General features: G+C 51.8%; 1 pseudogene; it reads left to right on the top strand.

Moving 5' to 3' along the window:
- The first annotated feature begins 4004 nt into the window (after window positions 1-4004).
- The window catches only part of LOC137651727 (zinc finger protein 83 pseudogene), a 97507-nt pseudogene continuing 74463 nt past the window's right edge, over window positions 4005-27048 (top strand).

Consider the following 27048-nt stretch of genomic DNA (forward strand, 5'->3'; position numbering starts at 1 on the left):
ATTACAGTGCAGTAGTTAACCGCTTGGGTGAAGAAGAATTGTTTGGTAATCTCAGTGTTGTCACGTGTATGAGGACAGAGGAGAAACTGTAAAGAATAGGCCAGACTATTCGGTGTGTGTGTGTGTAGGCAAACGGAAAGAACCGTAACCAGAGAGAAAGATCCAATGTAGTACTGTCTGACCAGTCAAAGGACCCGATAACTCTCTAGCGGTAGTATTTCAACAGGCGGCTGGTACCCTGGCCAACCTACTACCTACCTTAATGTTCTCATATAGCATTCTTTCATTCAAGTCCACTAAATCTGTAATCATTGAGTTTAGATTTCATATCGATTGCTGGTTTTCCGTTACTTCCTCAATCAAGGTTTCATGTTGTCCCTTGTACTTTCTGCAATCCTCTTGTAACATTTTTTTTTCTTTTTTTTTTCTTTTTTTTTTGTTACAGGTTCTTCGTTGCTCTCCACAAAACTGTGATTGTGGGCATACTACTAGAAGAAGCGTAGTAGGTGCAAAGCGCTGCAATCTGCAGAAAATTCATTGTCATCGGTTACCTCCTACACATACAGCTCAATTTGCATACTTTTACTTCTAACTTCCAGGGCCTGTCTAATATATCAGACATCTTCTTTACTTGGTGTTTCCAACTTCCTTAATTCTAAGCCATCGCCTCTATATTTTCTTAATTCTTTACATGTGCTCAGTTATATCATCTACCTCACTACATAACCTTTGAAACCTTTCCTTTTCATTTTTGTTTCTATAATTATTTCAAACCTATCATATTCAACCTTGTTTACATAGTTATTACTGCTTCCTTGGTGTTGAGTTCTCCTATGTAATCTCTTCTGCTATTATCATTTACAAACCTCATCGTTGCCATTTCTGCTCTCCTTTCTTCCATTTTCTTTTAATTTCATTTGCCACTTTAATTTTCATTTCTTTCCTGAGTTCTTGCTTTTTATACTTTTTTTACTTCTTCAATGTTAATATCATTATTATTATTTTTTTTTTTTTTGCGTCAGATTTCTATAATACTTTTTCCCCAGCATTACGAGGTAGTAGGTTGGCAGGGAACCAACCGCCCGTTGAGATACTACCGCTAGAGACTTAGGGGTCCTTTGACTGGCCAGACAGTACTACATAGGACCTTTCTCTCTGGTTACGGTTCTTTCCTTTTGCCTACACACACACCGAATAGTCTAGCCTATTCTTTACAGATTCTCCTCTGTCCTCATACACCCGACAACACTGAGATTACTAAACTGTTCTTCTTCTCTCAAGGGGTTAACTACTGCACTCTAATTTCAGTGGCTACTTTCCTCTTGGTAAGGGTAGAAGAGGCTCTTTAGCTATGGTAAGCAGCTCTTCTAGGAGAAGGACACTCCAAAATCAAACCATTGTTCTCTAGTCTTGGGTAGTGCCATAGCCTCTATACCATGGTATTCCACTGTCTTGGGTTAGAGTTCTCATGCTTGAGGGTACACTCGGGCACAGTGTTGTATCTAGTTTCTCTTCCTCTTGATTTGTTATAGTTTTTAAAGCTCATATAGGAAATATTCATTTTAATGTTGTTACTATTCTTTAAATATTTTATTTTCCTTATTTCCTTTCCTCACTGGGCTATTTTCCCTGTTGGAGCCCCTGGGCATATAACATCCTGCTTTTCCAACTAGGGTTGTAGCTTAGCATTTGATAATAATAATAATAATTCCTCATATGGTTCTCTTATTTGGTCTTCCTCTATCTCCAGGAATATTACCGTTGTCTTGCAGAATAGAATATAAAAAATTAATGCTCTTCCATGACATCATAAACTCAGATAAAAAAAGACTAGTAAGAGAGATAACTGAGGATCAGTTGAAGAACCCTTATGGAAAATGCTGGAGTAAAAGCATAGAAGAAACCTGTAGTAAATATGGAATGGAAGTTTGCGAAATACGAAGTTGGGGGAAAAGGACACTGAAAAAAAGAAGTCAAGAAAAGAATTATGGAAAAAATAGAAGAAACTATTGAATAAATAAAAGAAAGCGATAAAAAGATTAAGATTTATAGAAAGAAATGGCCCACAACCTTATATCCCTTGTAATGAAGACAAAATTAAGTATGCTCAATTTAAAAGCAAATTTCTGGGGGAAATTATGCAGGTCATTTGTGTGACCTGTGCCGAGAGGAAGAAGATAGTACTGAACATTTATTTTCATGCCCCAAATTTGGACACTTAATGAAACTAGATATAAGTATGGGTACGTTGCAAAATCCTAGCAGGGATCTGATTGCATTTGTAAGTAGGGCAATGCAAATGAAAGCAAAATTTAAAAAGTTCAAACTGAGCACAATAGGTTACCAAAACTAATGATAGAAAGGTGTTGTCCTATCTGATTTCAAGACAGGATGGGATAATAGGAAAGATTGAGAATTTCATTTTTAATTCATTTATGGTACAGGTAACATAAGCTTAATTGCAATAATAAGAATAAGCTTGGAAGCTTTGCTCCTATCCAAATTCGATAGAGTGCCCACAAACTTATTTTGCTAAGTGAGCAATTAGGAACCAGGAATCAGGAACTTAACTATCACTACCGGTAATTTCAATGGGCCATATTCTTGTTTCTGCTATTAGCCCCCAGTAAGGTGTGGTTGCAACGTGTTCAAACCTTCCTCCTAAGATCTTGTACTATATCCCCTCTAGTTCTTTCATTTCGTTTTTTTTTTTTTTTTTTTTATTACACTCCGTGTCTCAATGTTTGCAAATGTTACAGGTGCTGCTGCTGTTTCATGAATCTTTATTCTCACAAGCAATGCGCCAAATCTCCTACTCTGTTACAGTCTCCATACTTCCTAACTTCTTGCACCATGTATTCTATTTTGCTTCCCTTATTACTTATGCTAAGACTATGGTTTCCCTATTCTTAGTACCTCTCCCAAGTATTTGTATTACTTAACTGTTTCTATCCTTCCATTTTCAACCATTCCATTAACCTTTCCTTTTCTGTTGTGTCTTATTACTAACACCGCTGACTTCTGTTGACTGGTGCTAAAAGTAAATTTCTTTAGTTCTTCCAAATTTTGGCAGTTGCTTATAGCTCTTTCTACTTTGTATTTGTTGTTGCTCAGAAACGTTATCATAAACCAGGGCTTCTATCCTATTTTTTCTAATCAATGTTATCGTCTTCTCACTTACAGAATTAACTTTGTCCGTAACAATTGAATATAATTTTGATCCAAAAATTGTTCCCTGTCTTACATTTCCTTGTTAATTTCTTCTGTATATTCGACAGGACTCTTAATAATTTTATTTAACTTCTCATTAAGTTTATAGATCATCTTATATCATCGTTCCCTACCATCTTACTCAATTCTTTAATACAGTCTTTCAAGCAAAGTTGATCGAAACACTACTACCTCCCCAAACCATATGCATGTTGAGGTTCCTAAGTAATGATTATAATCTGTAATATCATTAAATGTGCATAAGGTGATCTGCTGTTTACCTACCTCTATCCCAACCCAAGTTGCCTATCTTGTCATTAATTGCATCCTTAATTTTCATTAATCTTAGTTTTTTTTTTTTTTTTTTTTTTTTGATACTGTTTGTAATAAATAGTCCTCGTCTATATTCACCATCTAATCTGCTGCCTGTAGATTTACCGACCGATAACATTTCTAGTTCATCCCACCCATCTGGCATTTCTTTTCTCTCTTCAATTTCTTCTATAATTTCTCTCGTGCTATTCTTCATGTCTTGGCCCAAAATACCAAACCTACCACAATAGGTTACCAAAACTGATGATAGTAAGGCATTATCCCAACTGGTGTCAAGGTAGAATAAGATAAAAATTAAAAGATAGCATTTTTTTTTTACAAAAAAAAATTGTTTAAGGTATAAGTAATAATCTGAATTATAGCATAAATATCATATCTTTGTCATTACAGTAACAACTGAGTATGAGGTTAGAAGAAGCTTTGCACCTATCTAAGTATCTATGTGGTAGAGTGGCCGCAAAACTCGCAAACTTAAGTTACTTTTGCTGTGTAAACAACACAGGAATCCCAGTCTGTATTTCTTGGTGTCCTACGAGTTATTTGGTTTTGAGAAATTTGCTGTTGATTTAATTAAGTGTGAAATTAAAGGAATTTTAGGTAATATTTGTAGCCAAATAAGGTTATATTGCAATAGAGTGACGTCCTGGCTTTATCTCAGAATGTATGTTCTATTGTTTAAGCTTATATTAGAGTGCTGGTAATGGATGAGATTTGGGTGTATTATCCTTATTTAGGCCCTTTATTGTACCTTATTTTAAGTTAAGATCATACTAAAGCTTCGACCTCTTATAACAGTCGTTATGGGGTTGTATGTAGTTGTTGGGACAGGCAAAAAGTTTCTTATTACTTGTCAAATCGATTTTCTCAATAAGGAAAGTGGATGTAATATAGTTACGGACGGGAAAATCTTTTCTCGCTAAAAAAAGAGGTCTCTTGTTGAAAATCTTCCATTTTCTTCGATAAATTACACATTTTCCCTGCAAATAGAAACTTAACTAAGAAATAATACAGTAATCAATGTTTTTCAGCGTGTGCTGGATGTATGTATGACAGCAGCCACCTGTATGTATTGTTATGTCTAACGTATAATATGTCAGTGTAAGGGGGGGTCGCAAGTGAGTGTTAAGCCTCCCCCCCCCCGTTAGGTAAGTAGGTAAGGACATGGCTTGTAGGTTAGGTTATGAGGGAAAGTTTAGGTTAGCTAATGTACATTTTTAATGAACGAGTGAGGAAGTGGCCGCTGATATACAAAGGCTCCGCGTGTCCAGCTCAGTATGTGCCGCTTGTCATTACACAGCGAGCGCACAGCCAAGCATAAATCATTAGATTGCTAAAAAATATCCCCGTTCTTAAATGGTCTAATGGGTTTTAGGTTTATTTGTTGTTGAAATGCTGTCTAAGCATGGGGATACTTTTTAGAAATCTAATGGTTTTTGCTCTGCCGTGAACGAGCGAAAAAGGAAAAACATCAAGCTCCTATGTACTAACAAGAGGTACATTCTGAGCTGCGCACGCTAACCCCATTCATTAGTATTTGTTAAATAAGTAAGTTATTATTTGCAGAGAAAATAAGTGTAATATTTCAAGAAAACATTCATTTTTCTATAGGAAAATGTTTTTTTTTTTTTTTTTGATTGGAAAAGCTTCATTAGGAATATTGTGCTATAGTGAATATTTACCAACATTTTTTATTACTGACCCAGTCCGTCCCAACTAACTACAAAGTCCCCATACATTATTATAAATTACAACCCCCTTCCTATAAGGTCATATTTAAGGAATTCTTTACATCAGGTCAGCTCTTGGCTACCAAAGACTGTTGAACAAGTATGTCTCCTAATTTATTCATTTCCATTGGGATATTTATATTCTTACATTCAGTAAGTTATTTATACTGATTTTGAGACTACCAATGTGTATATACTGTACTGTAATTTGTTCCGTAACTGACATACAAACCATGCTATTTAATAAGGGTTTGTCCTGTAACTGAAATACAAACCACGCTATTTACATGGGGTAATTTCTTCGGCGTAGCTGAATGACGAGCCATAAGAATTTTAACGAGGGTTCACTACCCCTCTGCTAGTTAGCGGGGGGTAGGGAGGGGTAGCTTGCTACCCCTCCCCCTCACACACACCGGTGAAAGGCTCACTTTACTTTTGGCTCGGATGGCGATCGGATGTCTCCGCTCCCATCCTCAATTGACGGCCATTATTGTTTTGTCTTTTTAACTTACCTTTTCTTATACTTAATATATTTAAACATTATTGGTGTTTATATATATTCTTGTGTATAGAAAATAGTAAGTTTCCTTTGCTTTCAGTGTTGTGCGGTGTGTGTTGTGTACGTCTACGAGAGTGATCGCCGGCTTAGTCTAGGCCACCACGATTCTCTTCTTGGTCACGGCCGTTCACTCCTAGGCCACCATGGTTGCCTTCGTGGAGTACGGCCCCTCTCTCGAGGTCGTTCACCTCTTACTCCGTACTACGGCTACGATAGCTTCTCGGACGCGAGTCGCTATTTCGTTTTGTCTCAATTGTTTTTATGAATATAATTGTATTTTTAACTTTTCAACTCGGGGAACATGCCCCTTCGGGGGTCTGTGTTCCTTAGAACATTCAAAGTCAGTTGCATATTTATAGTTGTTATAATTCTGTTTTGTTAAGTTTTCGTCACCCCCCTCACCTGTGCATGTCAGGGCGCATACCTACTTTTGTTATGTTTTACTTTCCCTCGGGGTTTCTCTTCGGAGTTTCACTCTTGGGAATTTCTGTTAAATAATTATTCATTTGTTCCGTAACCGAAATACAAACCACGCTATTTACAAAGGGTATTACTTTTAGCGCAGCTGAAATGACGAGCCAAAAGTTTTTAACGAGGGTTAATTACCCCCGCGCTAGTTAGCGGGGGGTGGGGAAGGGTAGCTTGCTACCCCTCCCCCCTCCACACACCGGTGACTTGCTTCTCTTCACTTTTGGCTCGGCGGTGATCAGACGAGTCTGCTCATCGCCTTCGTGACAGCCTTTAATTTTCTGCTTTTTCTTTTCAGCGTGTGTGTTGGTTGGAAGTTGACCTTCAGTTATTTTCTTTACTATGCGTACATGCCCTGGAGTTGCCGGCCGTCCTTGTGGGACTTTCATGTCGGACATTAATACGGATCCACACACCCTCTGCCCTCAATGTCGGGGCCGACGGTGTGACCAGGATAACATGTGCCGTGAGTGCAGGGAGTGGTCTGCCTCCCAGTGGGAGAGGTTTGGCCGTCGGCGTAAGAAGAAGTCCAAGAGAGACCGTTCTCCTCCGGGGTTAGCCTTGAAGGAGGAAGGTTCTCGGGACTCTTCCTCCGCCGCCCAAACCTCCTCCGAAGCTCCCCCTCGGCCGCCTCCTAAGGAGAGTCGTCCGAGTGGGAGCGCAGGCCCTTGTTCTGTTTCCCTACCTTCGGTGGGGGGAGAGGGCGTCGCCTCCCATAGCGAGGCGGTTCCCCCTCCTCCCCGGGGGAGGTTATTAATAATGCCTTATCCAGTGATGATCTTTTACAGATTTGGTCGTCCCTGGGGCTTAAGGGGTTGCCCTCCAGGGTCGCTCTTATTGACCTTGTCTCGTTGGGGGCCGCTGTTAAGCAGTCGCCGGTGGTAGCAGAGGTAGACCCTATGTCTATTGTCGACGTCGTGGTGACAGAGGCCTCCGACGTGGCTGGGCCTTCCGCCGCAGGTGCTGTTGCTGGTGATGGTGCTCTAGGCTCTCCTCCTCCTTCCGTACATCCTTCGAAGGGGGAAGTGAGTCCTTCGGTCTCGACTGCTGCTCAGCTTCCTTCTGAGGGAAGTGTTTTGACGGAGACTCCCCTTCGGAGGACCGATGGTCCCGACGATCTCCCCCGAGGCCGCCTCCGCCGTAAGGCTCACCGCCCTCTACGCCACAAGGGCCTCCCTTCCCCTTACAGGGAGACTAGGAGATGCCTTTTTGGGTCTTCCTCCTCCGGGGGGGACTCTCCTCGTCAGCCTCAACCTACTGCTCCGCCCTCCTTGAACCTCTTTGCAGACCGCTCACCATCTCCTGCCGGATCTTCGCCTTCTGGAGAACTCGTCACCCGACGGGCAACGGTCCCTTCGGGGCTAAGGGATTCTTCCCTTACGCGAGCAGTGCTAGCGCACAAGCACTCTCCTCCTCGCCAGCGCTCTCCTGCTCGCCAGCGCTCACCTGTTCGCCAGCGATCTCCTGCTCGCCAGCGCTCTCCTGCTCGTCGACGATCTCCTGCTCGCCGACGCGCACCTGCTCGTCGGCTCTCTCCTGATGTTCGCCCCCCTCGCCAGCGCTCTCCTGCTCGTCAGCTCTCTTCCGAGCGTCAGCGCTCATTTGAGGACCATCGCCCTGCGGTCTCTGACCACCCTTTAGTTCCTGCTGTACTCCCTGCTCACCATCTGCCTGGTCCTGTGGCTACGCAACATCGTGCTGCGCGTGTGTCAGAAACTCATGTTCGCCAACGCGCCAGCGATCTTCCCGTTCCTGCTCGTGAACGCGCCGCGCCGCCTGTCCTCTCACAGGACACGCGTCGACCTTCTGCTCGCCAGCGATCACCAGCTCGCCAGCGATCACCTACGCGCCAGCGTTCACCTGCTTTCCAGCGCGCACATGCGATCTTAATATCGCCTATTCAACAGCGACAACGAACGCGCTGACGTTCGCCAACACTCCTGAAGGAACATGGTTCGCCAGCTTCTAGCTCGCCATCGCGCGATCGCCCGCCTGCACATGCCGCTCGCCATCGCTCGCCATTGCACGATCGCCCTCCTGCGCATGCTGCTCGCCATCGCACGACCCTGCACGATCGCCTGCTTACGCATGCTGCTCCTCATCGCACAACCCTGAACGATCGCCCTCCTGCGGATGCTGATCACCATCGCACCCCATCATGTGATCATTCACCTGCACATGCTGCTCGACATCGCACAACCCTGAACGATCGCCCGCTTACGCATGCTGCTCATCATCGCACAACCCTGAACGATCGCCCTCCTGCGGATGCTGATCACCATCGCACCCTATCACGCGATCATTCACCTGCGCATGCTGCTCGCCATCGCTTACCATTACGCGGTCATTCACCTGCGCATGCTGCTCACCATCGCACACCAGTGCGTCGACATACCACATCGCGCCATCGCCAACTTGAGCGACTGCACTCACCAGCTCGTCATCGATCGCCTGTGGATCTACATCGCCAGCGATCTGCCTGAGCGCCCGCGCGATCGCTCGCCTGCGCGCCCGCGCGATCGCGCGCCCGATCGCTCACCTGCGCGTCCGCGCGATCGCTCGCCTGCACGCCCGCGCGATCGCTCGCCTGCGCGATCGCTCGCCCGCGCAATTGCTCGCCTGCGCGATCGCTCGCCCGCGCGACCGCTCGCCTGTGCGCCCGCGCGACCGCTCGCCTGTGCACCCGCGCGACCGCTCGCCTGTGCGTCCGCGCGATCATCCACCTGCGCGCCCGCGCGATCGCTCGCCCGCACTCCTGCGCGACTATTCGCCCTCGCGCGACCATAGTTCGCGGCGAATTCCACAGCCGGTGGTAGCAGCAGGGACGCGTGCTCCTAGACGGCACTCGGGATCACCTCCATCCAAGCACAGGTTAGTAGTGCAGGACGAAGACAGGTCAGTACGGCATTCTTCCCCACCTTCTTTTCAGGCAGGTACCGTCGTGTCCACTCCAAAGGATCGCCCAATCCCTTTCTCTTTAGCGAGGATTTCGGACTCTGTGTCCTTGGAGCAGCAGACTTGGTTTGGTCCGCTGGCACGGGCGTTAGTGAGGGTTATGAAACCAGCACTCGCCGGCCAGGGTGACAAACCAGCGGCTGTCTCTCCTACGCTGAAGAGAAAGAGAGGAGTGGACTTCGTGGTGACTTCCCCTAGTGCGAAGTTGGTTCCCAAGAGGTCGGTCTCGAAGGTCCCTTCTCCTGCACGAGTACTCTCTCCTTCTCCCGTGGACGAGGCCTTTCCGTCCTCAGGTGAGTCCAGTGGGGCGGTAGTCTTCCCCTCGGCACCAGGGGGGGAGACTTCGCTTCAGGCAGGAGAATCGTCTCGTGAGGAAGGGGCCCCTCGAACCTCGTTGTTGGGATCCTGTATCCCTCCTAGGAGGGAACCCAAGGATTCCAAGACCGTCCCTAAATCCTCTGCAAGGATTCGTCAGAACCCACGACTACCCAGGGGAATGTCCACGTATCACCCCAGGAAGAGATTCCTGGGGCAGGAGACTTAGCTGCCAGCCCGCAGGGAGGAGAACAGCAAGAGTCCGAACATGCCTTCTGGCAGGTCCTAAGCCTGATAAGGACACTTAACAGACTTATGGATCCAGTCATCGCCCCCCGTGAAGGCAAAGACACGATTCTGGATGAAGTGTTTGACGTTCGGAAGGCCCCTAAGACCAGTGCAGCTCTGCCCTGGTCTCGGGGGCTGAAGAGTGCCAGAGCTAGGGCCAATGCTCAGTTCGCACTTCTTGCCTCCTCCAGTCGTTCCACTGCCGGGAACAAGCTTATCCCTCCTCCTCGCCTTCAGCAGAGGAGGTATTTCGAGATCCTGGGTGAGCACAACCTCGCTCTTCCTCTCCATCACTCTGTGGAGGAGCTGGCGAAGGGAGTTTCCCTGGAGAAACTCTCTGCCCGGCAGGTGTCGTTCTCGGCGGCAGAGATCCTTAACCACGAGAAGGTCGCTAAGTGTGCCATGCAGGCCACTTCGTGGCTGGACTTCTGGCTAGGATCTCTGGGCATCCTATTGCGATCGGAGGACTTGTCCAAGGAGACCAATAGGAAGGCCCTAGAGACCTTCTTGCTCTCGGGCACCCGCTCCATCGAGTTTTTGGCACACCAGGTTACCACCCTGTGGGCCAACTCGGTGTTGAAGCGTCGCGATGCTGTGTCCGAGAGATTCCATCCGAAGGTCCCCGCCGTAGATGTGTGTAGGCTCCGACATGCTTCCCTTCTGGGGGAGAGCCTGTTTGAGCCTCAAGACTGGAGCGAACGGCTGAGAGGTGGAGGAAATCCAGCACGGACTCCCTCCTCCACAGGGCCCTTACAACTCGGCCCTATAAGCCTCCAGCCCCGCCACAACAGCAGCAACAGCCTCGTAAGGCTCCCAAACAGGCACTGGCAGCTAAGAAAGTGGTGTCTAAGCCCCAGCCCTTTCCAGCCAAGGTCAAGAGGGGCGGTAAGTCCTCCAGGGGAGGCAAGACTCCTAGAGGTGGCGGCCGCGGCCGCAAGCCCTAGGGGTGGCAGTCCCCCTGCGTGTCCACCTGTGGGGGGATACCTTCAGCGTTGCGTCCGCAGGTGGCAGCAACACGGGGCCGATGCTTGGACGGTCTCAGTGATCGGCCAAGGTTATTGCGTCCCGTTCACGTCATCTCAACCTCCCCTGACAGCGAATCCAGTGTCGTTGAGCTCCTATGCCATGGGATCGGCAAAGGGGCTGGCCCTTCAGGCCGAAGTCGAGACCATGTTCGAGAAGAGTGCTCTCCAGGAGGTCGTGGACGGCTCCCCAGGCTTCTTCAGTTGACTCTTTCTTTTAAAGAATGCTACTGGAGGCTGGAGACCCGTCATCGATCTCTCAGCTCTGAACAGGTTTGTCAAACAAACCCGGTTCAGCATGGAGACAGCAGACACGGTCAGATTTGCGGTGAGACCACAAGACTTCATATGTACACTGGATCTAAAGGACGCGTACTTCCAGATCCCAATCCATCCGTCTTCCAGGAAGTACCTGAGATTCTGCCTAGACAACAAGATCTACCAGTTCAAGGTGCTGTGTTTCGGTCTCTCCACAGCTCCTCAGGTGTTCACCAGAGTGTTCACCCTGATTTCATCTTGGGCGCACAGGAACGTCATTCGTCTCCTTCTTTACCTAGACGATTGGCTGATCCTAGCAGACTCGGAGTCGACCCTTCTTCGGCACCGAGACAGGCTTCTGGATCTTTACCAGGATCTGGGGATCGTGGTAAACCTCGAGAAGTCCTCTCTGCAGCCGTCCCAACGATTGGTTTATCTAGGCATGCTAATAGACACCAATCTCCACAAAGCCTTTCCATCAGACGACCGGATAGCAAGGCTGAGGAGGGTGGCGGAGCCTTTCCTCAGGCGAAAAGAACTCCCCGCCCAATCGTGGTTGCGTCTCTTAGGCCACCTATCCTCCCTGGCCCGTCTGGTTCCAAACAGCCGCCTCAGGATGAGATCCCTTCAATGCTTCAATGGCGGCTCAAGTCCCGGTGGTATCAAGGATCCGATTCCCCGGACATTCTGATCCCAATGGGGTCTCAGGAACAGACGGACTTGCGGTGGTGGCTGGCCGACGAGAACCTGCGGAAGGGAGTGAGTCTTCTCGTCCTCCCCCCGGAATTGACTCTGTTTTCGGACGCGTCAAAAGAAGGGTGGGGGGCGCACGCTCTGAACCAGAGGGCCTCAGGCCTTTGGTCAGAATCAGAAAAGTGCCTACACATCAACCTGCTAGAATTGAAGGCCGTCTTTCTGGCTCTTCAGCAGTTCCAACGGTCCCTGGCGGGTCACTCCGTGGTGGTGATGAGCGACAACACCACGGTAGTGGCTTATATCAACAAGCAGGGAGGCACTTTTTTGCAACAGCTATCCCATCTTGCAGTAGAGACTCTGAGGTGGACCGAAACCCACTCGATAACACTATCAGCTCGCTTCATTCCTGGCAAGAGGAATGTGCTCGCTGACAGTCTGAGCAGGGCTTCGCAGATAGTGAGTCCCGAGTGGTCTTTGGATCCTCAGATAGCCAACAAAGTCCTGACTTTGTGGGGTTCCCCGACGGTGGACTTGTTCGCGACAGCCTTGAACTTCAAGCTGCCCCTGTACTGCTCACCAGTCCCGGACCCCAAGGCACTCTGGCAAGATGCTTTCCAGCAACGGTGGGACAACATCGACGTGTACGCCTTCCCACCATTCTGTCTGATGAGAAGGGTGCTCAACAGGACCAGACTATCGGTCAACTGTTCCATGACTCTAGTTAGCTCCGATATGGCATCACGCGGAATGGTTTCCGGACCTTCTGCAACTCCTGACGGAACTCCCAAGGGAGCTTCCTCCACGACACGAGCTTCTCAGACAACCCCACTCCGGTGTCCCTCACAGGGCCGTAGCCTCGCTTCAGCTTCACGCCTGGAGACTATCCAGCGTCTCCTCGCGGAGAGAGGCTTTTCGCAACAGGTTGCGGAGAGAATGTCTCGGTACCTGCGAAGGTCCTCTGAGGGAGTCTACCAAGCGAAGTGGAGAGTCTTTTGTGGTTGGTGTCGTGGAAGGGGTATCTCTCCACTCGATGCCACTATTCCAGCAATAGCGGACTTCCTTGTGTATCTGCGAGAAGAAATGCGCCTTTCTGTCTCGGCGGTGAAAGGCTATCGCTCAGCCTTAAGCTTGGCCCTCAGATTGAAGGGCGTGGATATTTCTTTGTCGCTAGAACTCTCTTTACTCATACGTAGCTATGAGCTTACCTGCCCCCAGTCGGAAGTGAGACCCCCTCCTTGGAACGTGGTTCGAGTCCTCAGGTCTCTCAAGAGACCTCCCTTCGAGCCATTACGCCAGGCCTCCGATCGCCACCTGTCTTGGAAGACGGCTTTCCTACTCGCCTTGGCCTCGGCCAAGCGAGTTAGTGAACTTCATGGTCTCTCGTACGACATCGCCCATTCAAGGGGATGGGGGGAGGTAACGTTCAGGTTCGTCCCTGAGTTTGTGGCCAAGACTCAGAATCCTGGAGTGCCGGATCCTCGGTTCGACTCTTTCAGGATTGCGAGTCTCCGTTCTGTAACAAACGACCCAGACTAGCTGCTACTATGTCCAGTGAGGTGTCTGAGGTACTACTTGAAGAGAACGGCTGCAGTCCGTCCTCATGTGCGAGCTTTGTTTGTGAGCACAGGCAGGACAAAGAGGAGGGTCACCAGGAACACCATCTCAGCTTGGATTCGAAGGGTTATCCACCATGCCCTGAATCCTGACCCTCCTCCGTCACGTCGCCCTCGGGCCCACGATGTCAGGGGTATTGCTACATCCCTGGCCTTCAAGAGAAACTTCTCTGTGACGCAGGTACTTCAAGCTGGGGTCTGGAAGCGTCAAACGACCTTCACAGCCCACTACCTGCAAGACATGACCCACAGGAGCCTCGATACGTTCTCTATCTGCCCTGTGGTGGCTGCACAACAGCTGGTCTAACCTCAGGCTCCTTTTTGGACAAGTAGCAGTAGGTTGAGGGCGTTGTTACCCGGTCTTAGTCTGCGTGAATGAAAGAGTATGTCTGACCCTTACTTCTTTCTTCATTCTCCCCTCTCTTGGGGAAGCAGCATCCTGGTCCTTGCATAGCTGACCTCGACCTCTGCAGGTAACCCATGCTTCTTTGTGCTCCTAGTATTAAGCTTAATACTGTTGCGTCTCCCATACCCTGACGAGGTGGTATGGGGAACGTCCTATCCTAGAATTCCTATCTGAAGGTCTCAAGGTCAACTTCATAGGACGAGTCACACTCTCCTCCTCACTGCTTATGTAGGCCACTCGTTCCTAGCGATGCTAGGCACCTGTGAGGTACAGGGGCTCCCTCTCTCTAGTGCTGCTCACTGAGGGATCGAGCCCCCGGGCAAGCCGAAGTCAGTAAGGCTGAGGACTTTCCACCCTTCCTAAGGGGTAAGTCACCCTTTGTAAATAGCGTGGTTTGTATTTCGGTTACGGAACAAATGACAAATTCGAAGATAATTTGTATTTTTCCTAACCATACAAACCTTAGCTATTTACACATATGTGCCCGCCATCCCTGACCCCCAAGTCAAGTCCTACCTCTAAGTGAAGTGAAGCAAGTCACCGGTGTGTGGAGGGGGGAGGGGTAGCAAGCTACCCTTCCCCACCCCCCGCTAACTAGTGCGGGGGTAATTAACCCTCGTTAAAAATTTTTGGCTCGTCATTTCAGCTGCGCTAAAAGTAATACCCTTTGTAAATAGCTAAGGTTTGTATGGTTAGGAAAAATACAAATTATCTTCGAATTTGTCATTTTTATTTCCCAGTTTACGATGCTGTTTCTTCGTGCCTGTAGTGTGCCTTCAAAGCAGAGCTGTCCTGTTTATGCCTGGGGAGTCTGCTGTCGCCGCCGTCTCTCTAGGACATCGTCTGGGGCGTTCCCTTCTCTTAGAGGTTCCCCCGTGACTACTGTCAGCTCTTCAATGCATCCTAGAACGATAAGGAGGTTCGCCTCCAGGGTAGTTAGCTAACTTCCCTTCTTACCCTTCCTGGTCCTTAGGCGGTTATGCTCTTGGGGCTGAGTGACCGCCCTTGTATCTTGCTCAAGGGGCTGAGCGGTTGCAAGGACGGACCATGGTACTAGAGACTATGCTCTCGGGGCTGAGCGGTCGCTTCTGCAGCCACGCTCAAGGCGCTGAGCAGCTGCAAGATCAGTCTTGCCCTCCCGCGTTCGCGAGGGAGGCCGCAATAAGGGCTCCTCTTTGGAGGATTACCTCTTTTGTCTCTTCTACGAAGTGTCTCCTCCCGTTCGCGTTAGAGCACACTCACAGAGACTCCTCCCCGGAGGATTGTTCCTGTTTACGTCAGCTGATCTTACAGCCCTTGGGGCTTCATCACCAGTCTCTCCTACGAAGTGCTCACCTCTCTCGTTCGCCACTCATAGAGACTCCTCTTCGGAGGATTGTTCCTGTTGGAGCAGCTTGCTGTTCAGTCACTAACACTTCGGTTTCTCCTTTTCCCTGACCCTTCGGGGTCTCGGAGCTTTAGTTGCCCTCAGTGGACCTGCTGACCTGCCGAATCCGTTCCTGACTGCTTACGCGCTTTGGGCGCCCACGCTTCCCGTTATCCAACGGGCTCCTCCCTCCGGGGCAGGAGAGGCTTTCTCACACCGTGAGTAAGTCCCTTAAGCGCCAGGTACTCCCTGCGCGCCTACGTCCCCTTATGCGCTAGCGCTCGGCTGCTGTTCCTGCTGTTCCTGAGACTGCGTTCCAGAGACACCCTGTTCCGGAGGCTGCTACCAACGTTCCCTGCACGTTAGTGCACATCGTTGGAGTCCCTGAGATAGCGCACAGGCGCTCACCAGCGGTCAGCCTGCGGTGTCTCCAAGTCTCTTCTACGAAGGACACCTCTCCCGTTCGCGGGAAAGGTCCCTCACAGAGACCACTCCTCGGAGTGTTTAGCAGTACTTCCAGTTGATCGTCGGCTCTGAAACAGACCTGCCTTGTTCCTCTTCAGGGGATGCCCTCCCTCTTTAGGGACACATCCCAGTTCCTGATCTACAATTTAGCTGATCCTTCAACCTAGCGCGCGTACGCACTCTCTCCGACGATCTTCTGTTGCATTCTAGACGCACAAGGGCCGACGAACTTCACTCGCGAGTAAGCGCCGAAGATCGTCCGCGTACGGGATGGTTTCCCGCGTGCGATCTTCGAGGCCCTTTAATTCATTCTAGACGCACAAGGGCCGATGATCTTCACTCGTGCGTAAGTGCCGAAGATCGTCCGCGTGCAGGATGGTTTCACGCGCGCGATCTTCGAGGCCCTTCCGCTCGCGGTTTCTCGCTCGCGATCGTCGAAGATCGTTAGCCGACGATCTTCATAACGCTATTGCGTTCTAGACGCACGTGGGCCGACGATCTTCTCTCGCGCTTAAGCGCCGATGATCGTCCGCGCGCGGGATGGTTTCCCGCGCGTGATCTCCGAGGCCCTTCCTCTCGCGATCGTCAAAGATCGTTAGCCGACGATCTCCTGATACGCGCTAGACGCGCAAGCGCCGACGACCTTCCTAACGCGCGTAAGCGCCGAAGATCGTCCGCGCGCGGGATGGTTCCACGCGCGCGATCTTCGAGGCCCTTCCGCGCGCGGTTTCGCGCTCGCGATCGTCGAAGATCGTTAGCCAATGATCTTCTGCTAGCCGCACAAGCACCGACGATCTTCATAACGCTATTGCGTTCTAGACGCACGAGGGCCGACGATCTTCTCTCGCGCTTAAGCGCCGAAGATCGTCCGCGCGCGGGAGGGTTTCCCGCGCGCGATCTCCGAGGCCCTTCCTCTCGCGATCGTCAAAGATCGTTAGCCGACGATCTCCTGATACGCGCTAGACGCGCAAGCGCCGACGATCTCCTGATACGCGCTAGACACGCAAGTGCCGACGACCTTCATAACGCGCGTAAGAGCCGAAGATTGTCCCACGCGCGGGATGGCTTCCCGCGCGCGATCTTTGAGGCCCTTCCTCTCGCGATCGTCAAAGATCGTTAGCCGACGATCTCCTGATACGCGCTAGACGCGCAAGCGCCGACGATCTCCTGATACGCGCTAGACACGCAAGTGCCGACGACCTTCATAACGCGCGTAAGAGCCGAAGATTGTCCCACGCGCGGGATGGCTTCCCGCACGCGATCTTTGAGGTCCGTCCGCGCGCGATCGTCGAAGACAGTTAGCCGACAATCTTCATAATGCACATAAGCGTCGAAGGTCGTTCCGTGCGCGGGATAGTTTCCCGCGCGCGATCATCGAGACTCACGTGATCATCGCGGATTATCTGCGCACGGTTTTCCACTTGTCCACGCATGGGATGGTTGCCAGTGCGCGATCGTCGTAGATCGTCCACGCCTGGTCGCCGAGGGTTTCCCGCGCGTGGTTGCCAAGGGTTTCCCGCGCGTGATCACCGACTATCTTCTCTCGCGCGTGAGCGCCGACGATCTTCACACACGCGTGAGCGCCGACGATCGTCCGCGCTCGCGTGATCGCCAACGATAGTCTTACATAGCCGGAAATCGTACGCGCGCGGGCACCGATGGTTTCCCGCCCACTATCACCGACGATCTTCTCCCGCGCTAGTGCCGGCGATCTTCGTACACGCGTAGACGCCGAAGATCGTCCGCGTTATTTCTTCCGCCCATGGGATGGTTTCCCACGCGCAATCGCCGACGGCGCTCAAGCACCGGCGATCTTCTGTCGCCAAGATCGTCCGCGCGTGGGATGGTTTCCCACGCAATTGCCCACGATCTTCTTTCACGTGCAAGCGCCGATGATCTTCATATGCGCGGAGCGCGGGGATCGTCCACGTGGGCACCAATGGTTCCCCCCGCGCGATCGCCGATACGCCCACACTCACGCGGGTACGCGTGTGTGCGAGCGCGGTTATCCTGCTACGCACGTTTTATTCACGCGCTACCCAGAACTGTGCTTTTCGCGCGATCATCAGCGCGTTCGGCTCACCGTTCTCCAACACGTTCGCGCCCTAATTACATTAGGGACTCTGGCGGTCAAGCCACCTTCGTGTTCCCCTCCCCGCAGCGCAGAACAGCGCTCTCTCCTGAGGAGGGGAGGTTTCCGGACAGGTCAAAGGCCTCTTCTCCCTTCATTGCGGATTCTCTACGGGCGAACCCTCACATGCCAATTCCTCCAAGGGATCGAACGATCCTCCTCCCTCCAGAGGGACTATCTGTCGGCGCGACGGTCAGTCAGCAACCCTGGTGGGACGCCGTTGTCAAAGCGCTTACAAAGGCGATGAGCCTGTGCTTTCTGACTGGGGTCACTAATCAGTAGCAACTTCCTCTCCCCCTGAAGAGGGAGAGAGGAATCCCTGACATGGTATCCCCTCCAAGGACTATCCTGTCCCTTCGCAAATCCTTACGCAGGTGATGAGCCCTTCTCGGACTTCTTCCCCCTCCCCTGCGGATGAGCATTACCCATCCCCAGGAGGGTCGGAAGATCCGGTCCTCTCCCCCATCACACCAGAGGGGGAATCCCCGCCTCTTCCTAAGAAATCTTCTCGTGCGGAGGGGGCGAAAGCCTTACATCCTTCATTGCTGGAGTCCTGTTTCCCCCCTAGGAGGGAACTGGAGGCCCAGTCTTCCGCAAGGACCCGACAGGAACCAGATGGACCCTTGGAGCATGTCTACGAGTCTCCCCAGGGAAAGCCTCCGGGGACGGGAGACCTCGCTGCCAGTCCATCAGGAGGAGAGCTCCAGGGGTCGGAACTCGCGTTCTGGCAGGTTCTGACCCTCGGGGGAGCCTCAAGGGGACCCCAGACCCAGAGATTCCTCTTCGTAAAGGGAAGGGTACAGTCCGGGACCAAATCTACGCCACCCAAGAACTCCCTTGGGCTGGTGCAGCTTTGCCCTGGTCTCAGGGAATGAGGAGCGCCAGAGACAAGGCCGAGGGCCAGCTCTCTGAGCTTGCCTCCTTCAATAGATCCGGTTGGTAACGAGCCCCTCCCTGGATAGGGATCGGTAAGGGGACGGGCCCTCCGGGCAGAAGTCCAGTCCATGTTGAAGATGCGCTCTCTCCAAGAGGTGGCCAACGGGTCCCGAGGCTTCCTTAATCATCTCCTCCCTGGGAGAAGGCGTCTGGAGACTGGAGACGGGGTTGCCAAACAGTCTCCGTTCAACATGGCGACAGCAGACGCGGTCAGTCTTGCGGTGAGACTACAAGACTTCATGTGTACACTGGACCGGGAGGCCGCGTACTCCCAATCCCGGTCCACCTGTCTTCAAGGAATTACTTTGGATTTTGCCTGGAAGGCAGATATACCAATTCAAGGTGCTGTGCTTCGGTCTCTCCACAGCACCTAAAGTGTTCGCCGAAGCTTCCACTCTGATTTCCTCATGGGCTCACAGGATCGACATCCGTCCCCTCCGTTTCCTGGGTGACTGGCTGATCCTAGCAGACTCGAAGGCAACCCTTCTTCGCCACCGGGACAAGTTCCTCGGACTTTGCCAAGTCCTAAGGATCATGGTGGTCCTCGAGTAGTCCTCCCCGCAGCCCTCTCAGAGTCTGGTATACCTAGGCATGGTCTTAGACACCAATCTCCCGAAGCCTTCCCTTCAGACGACAGGATAACAAGGCGGAGGAAGGTCGCGAGACCTTTCCCCACACGAGAAGAATCTTCAACCCAACGTGGTTACGTCTCTCCTCCCTGGCCCGTCTGGTTTCCAACAGTCGCCTCAGGATGAGTTCTCTCCAGCGGCGACTTAGGGCGCGGTGGAGTCAGGGACACGACTCCCCGGACGCCTGGATCCCTAGGGGACAACTGGAACAGACGGACCCCCAGTGGTGGGAAGCAGACGAGAATCTACAATAGGGAGTTGACCTTCTCGTCCTCCCCCCCAAACTTGATGGTTTTTTCGGAGGCGTCAAAGAAGGGGGGGGGTGGGGGGGCCCACGTTCTGAACCACGGGACCTCAGGCCAGTGGTCAGAACCAGGAAAGTACCTCCTCTAGACCTACTAGAGATGGAAACCGTGTTTCTGGCACTTCAGTAGCTCCACCAAGCCTGGCGGATTACTCTGTGGTTGTGAGGATCAAACAACACCACAGTGATGGCTTACATGCTCAGACAGGGAGGTACTTTTTCAGTACAGCCATCCCATCTTGCAGTAGAGATACCGAGATGGCCCGAGTTCCCTCGATCATCCTAGCAGCTCGCTTGATTCCAGGCAAAGGAATGGGCTCGCCGACAGTCTGAGCATTACGACACAGACACCATATACCGAGTGGTCTTTGGGTCCTCAAGTAGCCTACAAAGTCCTGACTCGGTGGGGGCTCCCCTCTGTGGATCGGTTCGCTACAGCGCTGAACTGCAAGCTCCCGCTGGACTGCTCCCCGGTCCCGGACCCCAAGGCCCTCTGGTAAGATGCCTTCCAGCAACGGTGGGATAACATCGATGTGTTCGCCTTCCCCTGTTCTGGCTGATGAGGAGAGTACTCTACTAGACCAGAGTATCGGTCAGTCTCTCAATGACCTCCATAGCTCCGCTAGGGCCTCTCGCAGATGGCTCACCAGTCCCTCTGTAACTCCTTACGGAGCCTCCGAGAGAACCCCCTCCACGTCACGGGTTACTCACACGACCACATGCCAACATCCTCCACAAAGCCGTAACTTCGCTTCGGCTTCCCGCCGGGAGACTATCCAGCATCTCCTCAAAGAGAGAGGATTTTCGCATCAAGTTGCGAAAAGGAGGTCTGGACACCTGCGCAAGTCTTCCGCAGTAGTCTCCCAGGCGAAGGGGCGAGTTACTGTGGTCGGTGTCGTGGATAGGGTATCCCTCCACGCGATGCCGCTTCCAGCGATAGCGGAGCCCCTCGTGGATTTGTGGGATGAAATGTGCCTTTCAGTTTTGGCTGTGAAAGGCTATCTCTCAGCTTTAGGTCTTGCCTTCAGGCTCAAAAGATAGACATTTCTCCCTCGCTGGAACTCTCTCTCCTCATACGAAGCCGTGTCCTCTCCTGCCCTCAGTCGGAGGTGAGACCTCCTCCTTGGAACGTGGTACGAGTCCTCAGGTCTCTGAGGAGACCTCCCGACGAACCACTACGTAAGGCCCCAGATCACCACCTTACCGGGTAGACAGTGTTCCTGCTTGCCTTATCCTCGGCCAAGCAAGTCACATGGTCTCTCATACGACATCGCCCATTCTAGGTGATATGGGGAGGTAACGTTCAGGTTCGTCCCTGAGTTTTGTTGCCAAGACTCAGAACTTGGGAGTACCGGACCCGCGGTTCGACTCTTCCAGGCTTCGAGTCTCCGTCTTGTAGCAGATTACCCAGACCATCTCCTACCTTGCCGGTAGGGTGTCTGAGGTGGCGTCTTAAGAGAACAGCTGCAGTTCGTCCCCAGGCTCAAGCCTCGTTCGTGGACCCTGGGAAAACGAAGAGAAGGGTCACCAGGAATTCCATCTCGGCCTGGATTCGCAGGGTGTTACATCTAGCCTTGAATCCAGACCCTTCTCCGTCGCATCGCCCTAGAGCGCATGATGTCAAGGGCGTAGGTACGTCCCTGCCCTTCATGAAGCATCATTCAGTGACGCAGGTCCTGCAAGCGGGGGCGTTGAAGCGTCAGACCACCTTCTCAGCCCCTTACCTGCAAGACATGACACACAGGAGGCTCGATACGTTTCTGTCGTCCCTGTGGTGGCTGCATGACAGCTGGTCTAAACCTCAGGCTCCTTAATGGACAAGTAGCAGAAGGTTGAGGGCATTGTTACCTGGTGGTAGTCTGCACGAATGAAAAGATCTGTCTGGCCCTTATTCTTTTCTTCATCCTCTCCTCCCTTGGAGAAAGCAGCATCCTGGGTTCTCTGCACAGCTGACCTCAAACCACTGCAGGTAGACCATGCCTCCTTGTGTTCCTAGTATTAGGTGTAATACTGTCATGTCCCCATACCCTGACGAGGTGGTATTGGGAGAGTCTTAGCCTAGATTTCCTTCTGAGGAACTCCAGGTCAACTGCCTAGGACAAGTCACTTTTCACCTTCGCACACACCTTACGTAGGCCGCGGCAGTTTCACAACCGCTAGCGAGGAGCAGGGATTCCCTATTGTCCGAGTACTTAATCGCTCGAATATGGAATCCCCAGGCAAGCCAAAGCCAATATGGCCGGGACTTACCACCCTTCCTAAGGGTTAAGTCACCCCATGTAAATAGTGTGGTTTGTATTTCAGTTACGGAACAGATGACAAATTCGTAGATAATTTGTATTTTTCCTAACTATACAAACCTTAGCTATTTACACATATTTGCCCGCCAGCCCTATCCCCCAAGATAAGTCCTACCCCTAAGTAAAGTGAGCCTTTCACCGGTGTGTGTGAGGGGGAGGGGTAGCAAGCTACCCCTCCCTACCCCCCGCTAACTAGCGGAGGGGTAGTGAACCCTCGTTAAAATTCTTATGGCTCGTCATTCAGCTACGCCGAAGTAATTACCACATGTAAATAGCTAAGGTTTGTATAGTTAGGAAAAATACAAATTATCTACGAATTTGTCATATTACTTTCGGCGTAGCTGAAATGACGAGCCATTAAAATTTAAATAGGGTTTACTACCCACACCACTAGTTAGCGGGGGTAGGGGAGGGTAGCTTGCTACCCCCCCTCACACACACCTGTGCTCAATTCGGCTCGGATGGTAGACGGACGTGTCCTCTCTCATCCTCGCCTCTCTCTTGGTAGCCATTAATGCTTATTTGCTTTTTCTTTGACAGATTTGTGTGTGAAGTTGGCCTCTGCGATTATGCGCACCTGTCCTGGATTACCCGACCGCCCCTGCGGAACATTCATGTCGGCGGTCGAGACAGACTCTCACACCCTTTGCCCTTACTGTAAAGGTCAACGGTGTGAAAGTAATAACAAGTGTAGGGAGTGGTCTACCTCCCAGTGGGAGAGGTTTTCTCGGCGACGTAAGAAGCAGTCCAAGCGGGATCTTTCTCCTTCGAAGGTTTCTTTGAAAGGAGAAAGACCCAAGGACTCTTCTTCCATTGCCCAAACCTCCTCCGAAGCTCCCACTTGAGCGGTCTCTTTTGAGAGGTCGTCGAGTGGTAGCGTAGACCATGGTTCTGTTTTCCAAACTCGGGGTTCGAGAGATGGCTTTGCCTCCCCTAGCGAGGCAGCTCCACCTCTCCCCCCCCGGGGGAGGATGTGTCATTAACCAATCTTTTTCAGCTTTGCTCTTCCTTGGGGCTCGAGGGTTCGCCCTCCAAGGAAGCATTACTTGACTACATCCGATTGGGTGCCGCTGTCAAGCAATCGCCGACTTTGGTAGAGGTTGATCCTCTGTCAATTGTCAACGTTGTGGTGTCAGAGGTATCCAATGCGGTATCTCCTAATACCTCTGCCTCTTCACATCCCGCAGTAGCTGAAGGCTTAGTTTCTCCCGTTCCTGCTCAACTAACGAGGGAGAAACTAAGTCCAACAGTCTCTCCTGCTGGTGTTTCTCCCCCTCGGGGGAGTTCACTTACAGAGACTCCTCTTTGGAGGACTGCAGAAGGTCAGATTGCTGATCCAACGGCCCCTAGAGGGCGCATCCGTCGCAAGGCTCGCCTTCATCTTTGCCAGAGAGGCCTTCCTTCACCTGCGGTGAGGAGGCATCTCTTTGGTTCACCATCTTCGTTGCAGTCCGCCGCAGAGGAGCCTCGTCAGCGTTCACCGACTGTTCCTGCTATGGTCCTGGACCTCTCAGCGAATCGTTGCGATCCCCTTCAGTGGAAGGTCGTCCTTTCAAAGGACATGTCGACCTTCCACCCGACAGACCTGCTGACCTGCCGTCGCCGTTCCTGAGAGCTGATGCGCGCTACGCGCCTACGAAACCTGACTTACATGCTTGTCAGGCAACGAACCCTGTTACGGGGCATCAAGGGCGTATGCGCCATTGCGCGCATACGTCCCTTACGCGCCATGATGGACATAAGCACCAGGCTTTGCTTGAGGTAGCTCGCTAGCATTCACCTGCACGTCAGCACGCCACTGCGCACCATCAACCTCCTACGCGCCAGTAACCTTCCAACAGCACCCAGATCCGAAGATCGTGGGTGCTGTAGGAAGTTAAAGACTTCTCCCACGCGCCAGCGCTCGCCAACGCGCCAACTGCTGTCTCCTACGCACCAGCGTTCGCCATCGCGCGTTCACGCGCAGTCACCCTCTCACGCCCGCGAGGATACGTGCCAGCGCTCATTCTCTCCTACAGTTGTGAGCCACCATACTGACGCGCGTCCACATGCACAGGCTCCAGCTGCGCACCCGCGTGCCAGGGGTATCTCCTGCGCGCGTGCACCCTACGACATTTACTAGGGCGCGCGAACTGTCGCCCGCACGCCCGTGTGTTCAACGACCTGATCCTGCGCGCCCACGCGCGCGTCCAAGCGCAATCAGTCTCCTGCTCGCTCTCCTGTGTATCCACAGTCATGCGTGCGCGCTTCTACGCGCCATCACTCTCCTGCGCGCCCTCGCAATCGCCTGTGCGCGCACGCACGTGCATCAGCAGTCTCCCGCGCGCGACCCCTGGTATTCTCCATCGCGCGAGCACCATTTACACGCCCCCGCGCGAGCACCATTACGCGCCCCCGCGCCAGCATCAATACCCTCCCGCTCGCGAGGCTGCTGGACAACGCACGGCAAGGTCGCCATCGCTGCATTCCCCTCCCCATAAGCACATAACAGCGCTCACTGCGGCGGAAGGGAAGCATCCAGAAAGGTCCAGGATCTCTTCTTCTTCTTTTCAGGCAAACCCCCCTATGGAAACTCCTCCCAAGGATCCGTCGATCCCTGTCCCTCCAGAGGGAGTGTCTGACAGCGCTGCTGTCAGTCAACAGCCATGGTTCGGTCTGCTAATCAGAGCAGTTATGCAGCCTTTCAAGCCTGTTCTCTCTGAGTTGGGGCACAGATCCTTGGCTGTGTCAACCCCTCTGAAGAGAAAAAGAGGAGTTCCGGACGCGGTGACTTCTCCGAGAGCTAAGTTGACTCCTCGCAGGCCTTCGAGGTAGGTTCCTTCACCCCCCGGACTTTTTCTCCTTCCCTGTCGGACGAGGACTTCCCATCCTCAGGGGAGTCACGTGAGGTGAGACGTTCCGCCATCGCACCAATGAGGGAAACCCCACGTCGCGTTTAAAAGTCTTCCCGGGTAGGGGCTGAAAAGAACTTCCCACCATCTTTGTTAGAGTCCTACATCCCTCCCAGGAGGGAGGCTAAGGACTTGAAGACGGTACCAAAATCCTCAACAAGACTTAGGACGGAGCCAGCTAGCCACTCGGAGAATGTCTGCGAATCTCCCCAAGAAGAGCCTTTGGGGACAGGAGACTTCGCTGTAAGTCCAACATCCGGAGGAGAACTACAAGAGTCAGAGCATGCATTTTGGCAGGTGCTGACTCTTATGAGGGCTCTCAATGGGTTTGCCGACTCAGAGATCCCCCTGGGAGAGGGCAAAGACACGGTCTTGGACCGCATATTTGGCACTCAAAAACCCTCTAAGGCCAGTGCGGCTCTGCCTTGGTCTCAGGGTGTTAAGAGTACCAGGGACAAGATTGCTGTTCAGCTCTCCGAGTTGTCCTCCTCCAACTGTTCCAGTGCCGGCAACAAGCTTCTCCCGCCTCCTTGCATACAGCAAAGGAGGCACTTTGAGATCTTTGAGGAGCCTTTTTTAGCTCTTCCTCTCCACCATTCGTTGGAAGAGCTTACCAGGGGAGTCCCTCTTGAGAGAGACTCCAACCAGCAGGTCTCGTTCTCAGCAACCGAGATCCTTAATCAGGAGAAGGTTGTGAAGTGTGCTATGCAAGCCCCTTCGTGGCTGGATATCTGGTTAAGGACCTTGGGTATCCTGATACGCTCTGAGGACTTCTCCAAAGAACGTACCAGGAAAGCTATGGAGACGTTCCTCCTCTCAGGCACTCGCACGATCGAGTTTCTGGCCCACCAAGTCTCGAACTTGTGGGCAAACACCATCCTGAAACGTCGGGATGCGGTGGCTGAGAGGTTCCATCAGAAGGTCCTTAGCACCGAGATAAATAGGCTCAGGCATTCTTTCTTAGAAGGAACGAATTTGTTTGAGCCTAAGGATGTGGAACAGGCTGCTGAGAGGTGGAGGAAGTCCCACCAAGACTCCCTCCTGCATAGGGCTTTGACATCCAAGCCCTATAAGCCTCCAGCACCCCAGCAGTCCCATCCGATCTAGACCACAAAACCATCGGCAGCAGCGAAGACAGTGGTGTCTAAGCCCTTTCTAAACGTCCTTCAAAGGAGGTAAGAATCCTAGAGGGAGCAGCCGAGGCCGCAAACGCTAGTATTGGCAGTCCCCCTGCATGTCCACCAGTGGGGGGATGCCTACAAAGTTGCACATACAGGTGGCAGCAACTCGGGGCCGATTCCTGGACGATTTCCGTAATCAGTCAGGGATATCGCATCCCGTTCACATCTCTACCTCCCCTGACGACGAATCCAGTGTTATTGAGCTCCCTTGCCATGGGATCGGCAAAGGGGCAAGTCCTTCGGGCAGAAGTCCAGACCCTGTTGAAGAAGGGCGCTCTCCAAGAAGTCCTCGACGGATCTCCAGGCTTCTTCAGTCGACTCTTTCTTGTAAAGAAGGCGTCTGGAGGCTGGAAACCAGTCATCGACCTCTCGGCTCTGAACAAGTTTGTCAAACAAACTCCGTTCAGCATGGAGACCGCAGATACGGTCAGACTAGCAGTGAAACCGCAAGACTTCATGTGTACACTGGATCTGAAGGACGTGTACTTCCAGATCCCAGTGGATCCGTCTTCAAGGAAGTACTTAAGATTTAGCCTAGACACCAAGGAGTACCAGTTCAAGGTGCTGTGTTTCGGTCTCTCCACAGCACCGCAGGTTTTCACCAGAGTGTTCACCCTAATATCTTCGTGGGCATACAGGATCGGCATCCGTCTCCTCCATTATCTGGACGACTGGCTGATCCTAGCAGACTCGGTGTCATCCCTTCTTCAACACCGGGACAAACTGTAGACACCAATCTCCACAAAGCCTTCCCATCAGACGACAGGATAGCAAGGCTAAGGAAGGTCGCAAGCCCTTTTCTCAGACGAGAAGAACTTCCAGCCCAATCGTGGTTACGTCTCCTCGGTCACCTTTCTTCTTTGGCTCGTCTAGTTCCCAATGGTCGCCTCAGGATGATGCCCTCCAGTGGCGGCTCAAGTCCCGGTGGAATCAAGGTTACGATTCCCCGGACACCATGATCCCTATGGGACCTGTAGAACGGACGGACCTCCAGT

This window comes from Palaemon carinicauda, chromosome 13 (genome assembly GCF_036898095.1).
Source record: "Palaemon carinicauda isolate YSFRI2023 chromosome 13, ASM3689809v2, whole genome shotgun sequence".
In the NCBI taxonomy this organism is placed as follows: domain Eukaryota; kingdom Metazoa; phylum Arthropoda; class Malacostraca; order Decapoda; family Palaemonidae; genus Palaemon; species Palaemon carinicauda.